This window comes from Anas acuta, chromosome Z (assembly GCF_963932015.1).
Source record: "Anas acuta chromosome Z, bAnaAcu1.1, whole genome shotgun sequence".
Classification (NCBI taxonomy): Eukaryota; Metazoa; Chordata; class Aves; order Anseriformes; family Anatidae; genus Anas; species Anas acuta.
Window position 1 is genome coordinate 17,620,148 of NC_089017.1, and position 13,324 is coordinate 17,633,471.

Here is a 13,324-nt window from a genome sequence, read left to right on the forward strand (position 1 = left end):
GCAATGAACAGACAGGTTGACTAACAACCTGTTTAGCTGAATGGTAGTTTTTTTGCCAACTCCTGTGGCAGGTCTGATTGTACTGTATTTGATGATTCACATTCTTAAACACTATGCAAGCACAGGGTTTTAAAAGTTTAACTCAAGGTTTAGAGTAGGAAGAGGTCTGAAAGGCTAGTCCTTGCAGATGCGGGACTGTGATAACATCGCAAGAACAATGAAGTAACTTAATGCCGACGTCTTCTAGGTAGGTGAAGTGTGTATTGAAAATCAGTATACTTTTTTTCTAGAGATACTTTACCTTATATTATTAATGGTACAGTTGAAACCGAATGTGTTACCCGTTAAAGCTAATTTTAAGCATTACTGTATTACACTTTGTTCTAGAACACAAAGGCCAGACACAGTGCAAGGATGCTTACCCAAGCAGCAGTCTTTCCTGTGTCTGAATTAATATTGCTTCAGGTGTAAAGGTCATTTACTGCATTAAGCCCAGGCTTGCAGAAGTAAGCTAACAACCACTGAGACTGGCTATCTGGATGCAAAAGAGAAAAGCCTTTTGGAAAGGCAATGGGTTTTAGTTTCAGTTTCGTTAAATAAGAGATGGGACCAACTTTCCTGGCAGTTTGCATTTTGCTCTGTACCAAACCCATATGTAAGGGTAAAGATTAAATCCTTCAGTTTTCTTCTGATTATGAATGGCAAAATCAAACTGAAGCTGAATCTGTTTCAGTTCAACAAGACAATAGGGATTTGTAGTTATTCTTTCCCGTGTATTTTTGCTTTCATTGATGATATTTGTAACCTTTGAAACTAGTTTGAGAAGCCTACAAGCAAAGCACTCCTAGCTCATCACCATAATCTGCTGCAGGCAAAAACCAACATAGGTGCTACAGACTATTTGGAGCAAAATAGACAAACCAGGTATGTAGTCTACCATGGCAGTTCCTCAGTAAGCTTGCCTCTGAAAGGCAGACTTGTTTCTAGTCACTTAAGCTAATTTCTCAGATCATCTCTAGCAGGCTGATATTTAACACAGTCCATCAGAAGAAGAACAAATTAACTATGCTGATATCTTCTTGATAGGTGAAATGTGTATTGAAAATTACTATACATTAGTATATTAGCTGATAATAAGGATTTCTCATAGAAAATGTTATAGTGTTTTGGATCTCTGTGATCCCAAAGGATCCTCCATCATCCACATTGTGTGTCTTTTCAGTCATGGCTGTTATATATATATACAAGTTGTGTTATCAATACCTCCCTTTCTCCACTTGCAAACTTGCTAGACACCATCGTTATATAACACCAGATGTACAGAATAAAAGGATAAATTGAGTGCAACAGAAGAATAGACATCTACTTGTTTGCTTTTTATTACCTTCCAGAAGGTGACAGGGCAAGTAATAATGCATACATGTTAAGCACTTCAGGTGTCCTAAAATCACTTAAGGTGGCTGGATTAGCTAGTTCCAAAAGCATCAGAAGACCTGAAATGGGATCTCTTCACTCATAACTTCATGGAATGGAATGGAATGGAATGGAATGGAATGGAATGGAATGGAATGGAACGGAATGGAATGGAATGGAACGGAATGGAACGGAACGGAACAGTTCAGTTGGAAGAGTCCTTCAAAGGACTGACAGCTTGTTTCATTGCCCAGGTAACAGCAAAAACCTACAAAACTGGTAGAGATGTTTTCAGCCAGTCGTGGAACCCAAGAATCTAGATCTTGTTCAACCAATTTCATCTCTGCTGTTTTATAAAGATGTCTCATGAGCACACCGAGCCACATTCTCCTTAATTGTGTGCTGTTATTCTAATGCTACCAGCCCAAATCAGCGCTGCATCATACTGTGCCACTTCCCAGTTGTACAGCTGGTACTAAGCCTCACATCAAATTCTTCTTCCCAGCCCAACATTGGCATTGGAAAAACGTTTGCCATGCCACAAGAACAGTCTACATTCAAGCTTTTTCTACACTGAAAAGGTAAGTTTCAAAGCCTTTTGCTCCTTTTAGGAAGACTTCATGTGTCAGTGGCTTCTCCAGGTGAAGATCAAAGTCTGCACAGACCAATTACCCTGGAGACATGGGTCCACTTTAAGTTGATGGAGGACAACTTAGAAGTGCCAGTCCCTGGATGTTTAATGAAGATATTTGGACTACTTGTGCACTAGGCCACAGAGGTTGGGCATAGAATCTTTTGCAAGTAGAATTCATCATTAGGGAACACCAGAGAGAAACGCTACAAATAAATCAATTACAGCAGGTTTTATCATTTTTATGTGATAAAAATATTTTAAAATATTTATTTCCCAGAAACATCTAGTTTCTAACAATAATTGCAAGGAGTGTTTGAAGTGATACTAGTCTTGAGGGCTAATCATCTTAGCACAGTATTTCACAATGTTCATGTAATACACTTCTCAGCTAAATTGAAATTTCCATACATTTACTTTGCTACTAACACAGGTCCATGTCAACAAACAGTAACTCAGACAAAGTTTATGAGACAAATAGACCTTCCAGTCCTGCCTACCTTCAGTACAATATGGCCTCTCATTTCATTAAAGGGAATTTAATAGTCCTAAATGAAAATAAAGGGGAGAAAAAAGGTCCTACACCTGCATGCAGACATTTTGCTGTAAACCTGAAGTTCTTGTTTCCAGACCAGCTGTATTTCAGGAAGATAATTGTCCTTCTAGGCCACATCTGTTAACAGCAAGATCTTAAAGCACAGCTTAAAGCCTTGCCTCAGGAATCCTGATGGTGAAGCCAACAGCTAGTACAACATGCCCTTTCTGCTTTGGAGTGTACTGGAAAAAAAAAAAAGGGGGGGGGGGGGGGGGGTGAAAAAAGGGAAGAAAAAAAAAAAAACACAAATAAAAATAAAAGTGGTTTATTTCTGCCAAATATTCACTATACCTATGCTGTTATGCTGTCTACAATGTCACCTTATGTAGTTTTCCCTCCTGGCTTGCAGCATGAGCAGGTCTGGGGAGAAGTTGTTCCCTTACTGTCTCCTTCCTGCAATAAAAAGGTGACTGAACTCTAATGGTTAAAAAAACTGCACACCAATGTCTGCTTTTGTCTAGAGGACCTCAAGTTTGCAGGAGACAGAGTTATGTTCTGGCAACATAAAAACTAGCCTCAGACAGAATGGATAGCTCCAGACTCTGCCTCATTCTGGCAGATCTGTGTGTGTCTGTCGTTACTTAAATTATGACAGACAAATTGGGCTGTTAGAAGATGAGGGGACTCCTACACGTGCTTTCTTAGTACAAGATGTAGAGTCCTGCTTACATCTTTCACTGTAACAAAACATGAGCTGATCAGACTGTCCTGCTGAAGTATGTGTAGCACATAGGATGTAAAAGGAAAAATGAGAACACATCTCTGTGTTTCTTCTCCTCGTGTAGAGCATTAGACCAACCAGAAATATCTACCAAATGTCACCAGAGGCTTGTCACCTTATACAGCTAGCACAAACATTGAAAAGAGATCATAGAATTATAGGATGTCCGAGTTGGAAGGGACCCACAAGGATCATCAAGTCCAACTGCTGGGTCCACAAAAGACCACTCAAAAAAAAAAAAAAAAAAAAAAAAACTTTCTGGTGAAAAACCTTTTGCTGATATCCAAACTCCCTTGTCTCAGGTCCTCGCTGCTCCCATCTTGTCCTATCACTGGTCACCAGAGAGCAAAGCTCAGAGCCTGCCTCTCTGATAACCCTTGTGAGGAAGCTGCAGGCCATGAGGCCTCCCCTCAGTCTCCTCTTGTCCAGGCTGAACAATCGATGACTTCAGTCACTCCTCCATATCTTCAGTTTCACATTCAATACCACTGAAGAGGACTGGTCCAAAAACAGAGCCCCAGGGAACCTCTCTAGTGACAGGTTGCAATCCTGATGAAACGCCATTTACAAGAGCCCTTTGGGCCCAACCCATCACACAATTGTTCACCCATCTTATTATGCTTTTATCTGACTGTACTCTGGTCATTTTGTCCAGAGGGATACTGAGAGACAATATAAAAAGCTTTACTGAAATCCAGAAAGAAACATCGACTGTCTTCCTTTGGTCAATTGGGTGAGTGACCTTTTTGTAGAAGGAAATTAAGCTTTTTAGATAAGACCTTACCCTCATGAACCCATGTTGAATCTCACCAATGTCTGCATTATCCTTTAGGTGTTTTTTAGTAACTCCCAGAATAATCTCCATAAGTTTACCAGGCACTGAAATCAGACTACAGGCCTGTAATTGCCAAGATCTTCTTTCTTGCCCTTCTTGAAAATTCGACCACATTTGCCAGCTTCCAATCAGCTGGGACCTCTCCATATTCCCAAGACTTGAAAAATAATTGAGAGAAGTCCCACAATGGCATCAGCCAGCTCTTTGAGTATTCTGGGACGAATCCCATCAGGTCACATGGATCTATATGCACCCAGATGGAGCAGCAAATCCCGCACACGTTCGGGGTTGACTGGGAGTTTATTGTTCCTGCAGTCACCGTCCAACTCCAGGATCTGGGAGTCCCAGAACCCATCACTGGTGTTGAAGACAGAGGCAATAAATGGATTAAACATTTCTGCTTTGTCTATGTCCTTGATTGTTAGGTGACTGTCCTCCTCAAGTATCATCCTCATCAAGTATACGTTTGCTCTGTTTCTCCTTTTCCCGTTAACATACCTAAAAAAGCTTTTTTTGTTGTTCCCCACAATGCTGGCCAGCTTCAACTCTAACTAAGCTTTGGCCTCCCAGATTCTCTGCCTATAAAGCTGAGCAGCATCCCTGTCGTCCAACCTTGCTTCCAGCAAACATACGCTTTCTTCTTCTGCCTAAACTCTTGAAGGAAATCCCTGCTTAGACTAGGCAGCCTTCTGTTCCTCCTGCTTGCCTTCCAACACTTCAGAATTGCCTGTTCGTCTTAGGAGGTGGTGCTTAAAACCTGACCAACACTGATGGACTCCAGTGTCTTCAATAGCAGTTTCCCAGGGGACCTTACTAACTAGTTCCCTGAGCAGTCTGAAGTCTGCTCTCCCTAAATCCAGGGTTGAAGCTTTGGTGGCAGTTTTTCTTTTGTCACTGATGGTTTTGAATTCAACTACCTCATGGTCACGATGGCCAAGGTGGCCACCTGTCGCCACTTCACCCACAAGCCCCAGCCTGTTTAGAAGCATCAGGTCCAGGAGAGCACCCTTCCTAGTCAGCTCTCTTAGCATCTATACCAAGAAGTTATCATCAATGTGCAGCAGGAATCTCGTGGACTTGTCTCAACTGTGTGATATTCCCAGCTGACATCTAGCAGGTTGAAGTTCCCCATAAGGACAAGAGCAGCTGATCTAGAAGTGTCTCTCAGTTCTTTAAAGAATCAGTGTCATCATCATGGCCAGGTGGTCTATTGTAGACTCCCACAACAACATCCCCTCTATTTGCATGTGCCCAAAGGCTCTCAACCACATTGTCGCTGACTGCAAGCTCCATACAGTCCAGTGCCCCCATTACACTGCGGTGCCTGCCCTGCCTGTAACCATCCATTGCAACACACCAGTCACAGGCCTCTTCCCACCAGGCTTCACTTAGGCTGATGATGCCAGAGCTCTGGGACTGGGCCCAGGTTTCTAGCTCCCTTTGCTTGTTTCTCATGCTGCATGAGTCTGCATAGAAACATTTCGGGTGTGTTTCATTGAACCCAGCCCCTCATGGGGCAAGCTGAAGGGTCTTACTGGCATGCAGTCCCTCAATTATTAGTGTGCAGTCCCATAGCTTATCACTGGTGGGGTTGGTTTTGTCCCTTTCCCCCTTCAAATCTAATTTAAATTCAAACCTATCCTTTACGACTCTTTAAATATAAATAGGTTGAAAAGAACTTTCTACTTATAAAACAGCTAAAAAAGAACAAAGACCCTAGCTTAATCATTTCAAATGTATAGACACGAGTGCAGACTACACACAAGATGGAGTCTTCTCAAAAAAAACAAACAAAAAAACCTGTTCTTAAGCCTCAATACATCAGAAAAAATAAATAATAATAATAAATATAATTAAAATAAAATAAAATAAATAAAATAATAAAATAAAATAAAATAAAATAAAATAAAATAAAATAAAATAAAATAAAATAAAATAAAATAAAATAAAATAAAATAAAATAAAATAAAATAAAATGATGTGTTTTTATGAGTTACCACTCTGAATTTATATCAAGGAATTTTGAGGTATGGTGAAATTAGAGGGAAAATCTACCATTCTTGTCTTCCATGGAAAAGAAAAGAATTTCTGATGAAAAGAGCTTCTACAACAGTCCCTATTTTTAGTTTTTCAAATGCATTGGCTACAGAACATAGCAAGGTAGGACATTCAGATTCCCCACCCAGTCAATACGAGTCATGAACTTGAAAATCCAGTCTAATATTCATAAGGATCTTTAAGTTCTATGCTTGCTCCACTTTATTATTTGATCATAGTAGTAAAAGGGAACAGTTAGAGAACAGCCCTTTAATTTTGGCAGCTTCACTTTGACAGTAAATAAAGCATTAAAAGCTGGAGCTCTTTGTATTGAAAATGGCCTGAAAGATCACGTTTTTGCAGCAGCTATTTGCAGCAGAATAATTGGCTCTGAAATAGCATATGCTCTTCTTCAGAAATATTTTTTGAGTCAAACATGTTAATAGAACATTACACTCGAAGGATATTTCTTTCACCTGCTTGTACTGAGTGCCTCTACATTCTTGGCAAGCAGTGAGAGGTACGGATTCACAAGCAAACTAGAATATTTCCCATTTTTTATTTTTTTTTTCAGATTCACTATGTTAATAGCATCTATGATCAGCACACAGGTACTGTTTCACTGGAATGGCGGAGAATAAAAGTCAGTATATGTATAGTCATTTCTTGAAAAAAAATTGCCATTACAGTTACACTATACTCACCCTTACATTTACAGGATATACAAACCAAAAAAAAAATTTCACTAAGCACTAGAATTATTTCAACCAATGGAGCATAGGTTGGTCTCATTTGTCCCTATGAACTGAAATAGTCTCAGCAACATAATACAGTAAGTATGAAAATGCAAATAATGATTCAGATGGATGAGAGGGCAAATGGCATATTTAACTATCATATCTCTCACTGCCATACAGACTACAAAGACATTTTTAAGATGATCTTGAGAGGAAACAGAAATGAGGATGAGGATGTTTTAATAGAGTGTAATCTGCTGTCCTATAACACAGAGAAATCAAGTTCTCTCTGATAATGAATGTCACAGAAAAATATTCGAGACATCTGGAAAGGAGAGAGAAAAAAAAATAAATCTGACCCAACTATGCCAAGCTTATTTACATTTATAATACAGGCAGAAGAATCTAGTTCTTTCCAGTATTTTATATCATTTTATTTTATGAAGACAAAATCATCAGACAGAAAAACCACAGTAAGCAATTCTTGGCTGTGGCAAACAAAGAATTTACATAAATGTCTGCAATGTCTACAACCTAAAAATAAAAAAAAATAATTAAAAAAAAGTTTATTTTAACCTCTAACTCTGATGCACACTACAGTTTTTTGTTTAATTTCATGTGGTTTCAGATGAGACCTTGTATTCCTGGGGGACCAGAATATACTACCTCACTGTCATATAATTTAGGCTCAGTCATACCTCAGACAATATTTTTACAAGGTCACTTTGCAAAAGTATGTCTAGCCTATCCAAATGACAATATTATTTATGCCAAAGGTTTCTCTTTAGGGATGGAAGTATTCCAACTACTGTTTAATAGGTTATATGGAGAAGCTAAAAAAAACATCATTTGTAGCACACACAGCTTATATATATAGCATGGAACTAAGGAGTACAGACTGATCATTGGAAATATGGCCTAAAACAGGCCTCAGCAAAAAAAGCCACAAAAGCAATGAGCTTTTGAGTTTTCCTCCCTGATATTATTTTTGGAATTCCTGAATGTAACCAGAAATATGACTGCACAACGGAGGAATACGTCTGAATTCTGTAGCTACCTGAATGTTCAGAATGCAAAAGATATTTTTCAAAATAGTAACAGAGGCGTATGGCTTTTTAAGCAAACAGGACAGTATATCCCCATATACAGTCTTAGAACAAGCAGCTGACAGAAAAGGAATGGCAGGAGCTCCAATAGAAAGCTTCTTAGAAATACTGTGGTGAAGACAATACTCTATAGGTCCAAAGTAATCAGTACCAGACCAACTGTTTCAGAAAGCAATTAGAAGGTGAAGTAAAACAAGCACATTTCTTTCCTCTCAAGCTCTGTTATTAGAGACAAGCTTGGCCCATAGAATTTATTTATAGTCAATTTGTGACAGTTTTTCTGCTAAACTGCATTTCTTCAGAGGCTAAAGCCTGCACTGGAAGTTCATCATTGTTACTGATTAAAATTATGGGAATGCAATTATTTTTATGGCATAAAGTCTATTTAGATATCGATATTGATTCTAGTAACTTGTGCTATTCAAAAGTATAATTTATTCAGGAATTATGACATTTTATTGTGATAACTGGAGTTTTTATTGAAATCTTATCTATTCATAAAGCTCAATACTTAAAACTGGGAAAGGAGTTTTTTCCTGTGATTCTAACATTCTTATCAAGGTTGCTGATATTATTAAAGAAAGCCACTTGCCTGCTGTCAGAATCTCTTCACCAAGCCAAGAAGGATCCTGATTCTCACTCTGTGAGCGAGTAGCATTACAAATCCCACACCAGAAAAGCACTGCCATATGCACCAGAATATAACAGTACATGAAAACTCACTGGCATCCAAAAATTCCAGTGCATCAGACTGTTCTGGATACTGAAAGTAAGATTTGAAGGAACAGGCAAACAAGGGGAGACCTCACAAACTAAGGAAGGAGATGAAGAATGTAAACACCTTAGGTGGGTAACTGTGCTTCACAGGCATGGGAAAACCTAGCCAGGAGTTTTGAGTAATTGTATATGGCATAAGTGGCTTCAGAATACATAATATGTCCACTTCTGCATTCAATATAGAAGATTAATGTTTATTTACCCTACAGAACTGTGGAATTGCTGCAGTTTTTCCTTTGTTACTTTGCCATTTATGTTCATGCTTTTTGATTGCTCCAAAGCATGCAGAAATCTGGGGCTTTTTACCATGTCAGGAAAACTACAGACATAGGTTTTCTTTTGTTGTTGTTTTGGTTTTTAGGTTTTAAGAATGCTTTTTGTGAACTGTCAGTCAAAGCAGCTACATTTCAGAGGCTGGAAGCAGGCAATGGAGTGTTGCTCCCTCACATCTGGTTATTCTAGTGCTTAGGTCTGATCTATATTTTCAGGCCCTCTTTCAGTTTTGAGATCACAGGTTTAGTACAGATTCCAGACTGGAGGGGGAGAAAGCAGAAGAGAGGACCTCAATAGTGATTTGCTACTTCCACCACAATGCCATTTGGCATTTTTGAGTGGCCACCTGTGATCAATGAAATACCAGGAGGATTCAGATAAACCTGAACAGGCAAGTATAATGTCATGTAGCCGAATTCCGTAGCTACCTGAATGTTCAGAATGCAAAAGATATTGGAATGCTGTCTTAGAAGAAAAGGTATTAAATAGCCTGGCTGAAGGGCAAGGGAAAGACATCTTGCACAGAGACTCAATGCCTCAAGTTCTCTATTGATTTCTACCGTGAATACCTAAGAAGCACACTCGGTCTGGTATGAATACATCTGTTGTTGTTTAGACCTGGCAGGCAGCTGAGCACCACACAGCGAGCCACTCTCGCTCTCCCCAGGTGGGATGTGGGAGAGAATGTGCAAGGTAAAAGTGGGAGAACTCCTGGGTCGAGACAAAGTTTACTAGGTAAAGGAAAAGCTGCACGTGCGAGCACAACAAAACCATGAATTCATTCACTACTTGCTGTCCGCAGGCAGGTGTTCAGCCAGTCCAGGAAAGCAGGGCGCGTCAGCGAAATGTCTTCTTGGGAAGGTGAACACCACTGCTCCTAGTGTTCCTTCCCTCTTCTTTTTACTGATCATGACACTATGTCATATGGGACATCCTTCTGGACAGCCTGGGCCAGCTGTCCTGCCTGTGTCCCCTCCCAGCTCCTGGGGCACCCCCAGCCTCCTTGCTGGCCGGGCAGCATGAGGAACAGAAACATCCTGGGCTCTGTGCAAGCACTGCTCTGCAACAGCTAAAACATCGGTGCGTTATTACCACTATTCTCATCCCAGATCCAAAACACAGCATCACACTAGCCTCTACAAATAAAATTAACTCTATCCCAGCCAAAACTATTATTTTATTATTATTATTGCAAACCAATACTGTATTTAACAGTAAACCAATACTGTGTTTAACAGCATCTTATTTTTAAGATGTTTCTTCAGTTGTAACCATTCACTAGCATGTTGCAGGGTCTTCCATGTGTAGTTTTGCCTAGGCCATGCTTTCTCAATTGGTTATCAGAATTTCATGTCAGACAGGTCAAACTATCTAACTATTCAGCTTACGCTACTTCTCTGCTATTGCCAAACCTTGTGTCCATATGCTAGCAGGAAATTCACAGAATCACAGAATCAATTTCTAGGTTGGAAGAGACCTCAAGATCATCGAGTCCAACCTCTGACCTAATGCTAACAGTCCCCACTAGACCATATCCCTAAGCTCTACATCTAAACGTCTTTTAAAGATTTCCAGGGATGGTGACTCCACCACTTCCCTGGGCAGCCATTTCCAATGCCTAACAACCCTTTCGGTAAAGAAGTTCTTCCTAAGAAGGAAATTTGGTAGTCAACAAACATTCATCTCATCAAAGCTAAGTGCAATTTCGTCATGTTATGAAGAATAAAATGAAGTGAAAAAATCTACCATTGGAAGGAAGATACTTGTTGAAATGCAGTTTATCCTTAATATGATATAGGCTGCATAAGACAAAGAATGCTTTTCCTACTTGACTAAATCCAGCAGCATGAACCAAGTTAACACACAGTTGAGGCTTAAAGCCTGACTAAGCCAGTCAGTCTTTTCTTTTCCCCAGGTGTGCCACTAGCAATAGCAATGTAAACTCTGACTGCAAATTGTAACACTATTTATATCCCAGGCCCCAAGTCCTTTAAACTGTCTGGATGAATGTGTGAAACTGAATTAAAAGCCAGCTCTGGGGCTGAGCAGATGATGTGATGGAAGTGAGCACTAACAAACTTTTTCAGTCATTTTAGGTCAGCAGGGGCACAGAGCTCCTTCTGAGAAAAGGAAGCCTGTGAGACGCTTCTTCCCTGCATTGGCATGGAAAATTTTGTCATCTAGACACATTAATGAAAATAATTTCACTTCCTAAATGTCCTCATACAAATGGTTGTCGTTCTTCTTACCAAAGAAAGAGGTGCAAAGGCAAAGAATTAAAGTGTCAAGAACAACTGCTCTCATCTGTCATTTGATAACTGATCTGCCACGTCTGCACAAAGGAAGTGAAACGCCTCTGTAGATTGTTTTTAGACTGATTTCCACATGCTTCTTTACACTTTAGTCAAGTGTACTGCCACCAAGAGGAAGCCCACATGCTACATAGAAGGAAGATAAGGGAGATGCTTAAGTGTGTGAAATACTCAATGGTGACTGTGAATATAAAACAGTATTCCACATTTGTGAAAGCCACTGGACTTAGGGAAGATAATAGGACGTTCTCTATGAAGACCCCAACATCATATGAGGAAACAACCTGTCAGTTGCCAGGTTGAGGTTAAATCTCTTGTCTATATTCTGAAATACTGGACACATAATCAGCATGCATCTTCTAACTGTTGTGATTAAACAGGTATAAATGTGTCTGTTTTGTACAGTGCAGTCTTTGCTAGTGTTTAGCTCTTAATTCTGGCACCTGGTCTTACTCTGCTTGTCATTGACTTTACATATCTTGATTTGGCTTTCTTCTCAAGACTGAAGAACATACTTTTGTGACTGGAGTATAGTAGTAGTTCATTAAACAGAACTCAAGGAAAAATGTATTTTTTTCTTGAGAAGTCTGTTGGTCTGGGAAGTGACAGATCAATGGTTTTCTTGTTCCCACTGGTATAGCAGTATTGTTTAGAGTTGTAGTGTTTCCATACAGTGCCCTAATCCTGGAAATTACCAAAGCAATCAATTAGAAGGTAAAAAAAGAGTAATATTTTTTCCCCAGGACCTATTGGTACTAGAATGTGGTTACTTACTAGTACCAATGCAGTCCTTAATGCTCTGCTACTTGTATGCTTTCTATAGGACTAGCCCATCACATGCTCAAAATTTTGACCATTCTTAAATCAGAGGCTTTTTGAACAGAGCTACTGCTTTCTTTAGACCTAATTAAGATAACATCTAATTAAATGAATACTTCTGGATTTCTTCAACAACCCTTTCAGTGGGCATTAACTAATCATAACAGATGTGCCTGTTATGTGAGTAGTTTGTACCTGAGATCAGCAAATTTTTGTTCACAGGATGATAAACATCTGGTCAAACAACAGTCAAAGATCTAGCCCTTAGAAAAGGTACACATTAGACTTGTTTTTCTGAAATGAGAAGATCTTAAAATGACAAGCAAAGCTGAAACCCTCTTAAGATACATAGCACAAAATCTCTTTTCATGTCTCATGGGAAAGGTTAAAAGTTCATCTTTTCATAACTGAATGAAAGTAGCCCTCCACTAGGGTTGATTTGGTGTCAGACTGTATCTCCTCCTCTCTCTTCCCAAAAGCTTAGAACCTGTCAGGCAAAGCAAGTCCATGTCCCAGAGCTGCAGTCAGGGCTGAGCTCCTGAGAAGCACATTACAGAACCTCGGTCTATCTTAGCTGGAAACACCTGTGTGCCACTTCGGACACAGTGCTAACTTATCTCCTCTTTCTGCTTGCACCTCATTTATGCTTTGATGCTGTGCATTGAGAAAATATATTGGTTTCTTGTCAGGGCAAAGCTCTGTCAGTCACAGAGGCAAACCATTACTCCTTTATATACCAGTTTCACCCAAACTGTTGCTTCTCTATTACCTAACATGACATTATTTTTACCTATTTGAAGTTACAAGTTATAGTTATTATGTAAGTAGGTGGAACTATGGTTTGTTTTGTTGTTTCTTGTTGTTGTTGCTTGTTTGGGGTTTCTCTGTTGTTTGTGTTTTTTTTGGGGGGGGGGTGGGGAAGGGGACAAAAACTGCGAGGAAGAACAAGCAGACAAGCATACTTTAAAAGTTCCATCTTATGTTACTAATGTGATTTTTTTTTCTCTTTACAAGAGTATTTCCAAAGCACTTATGCCAAACACACTTAAGCTATAGAGAGGCAGAGAC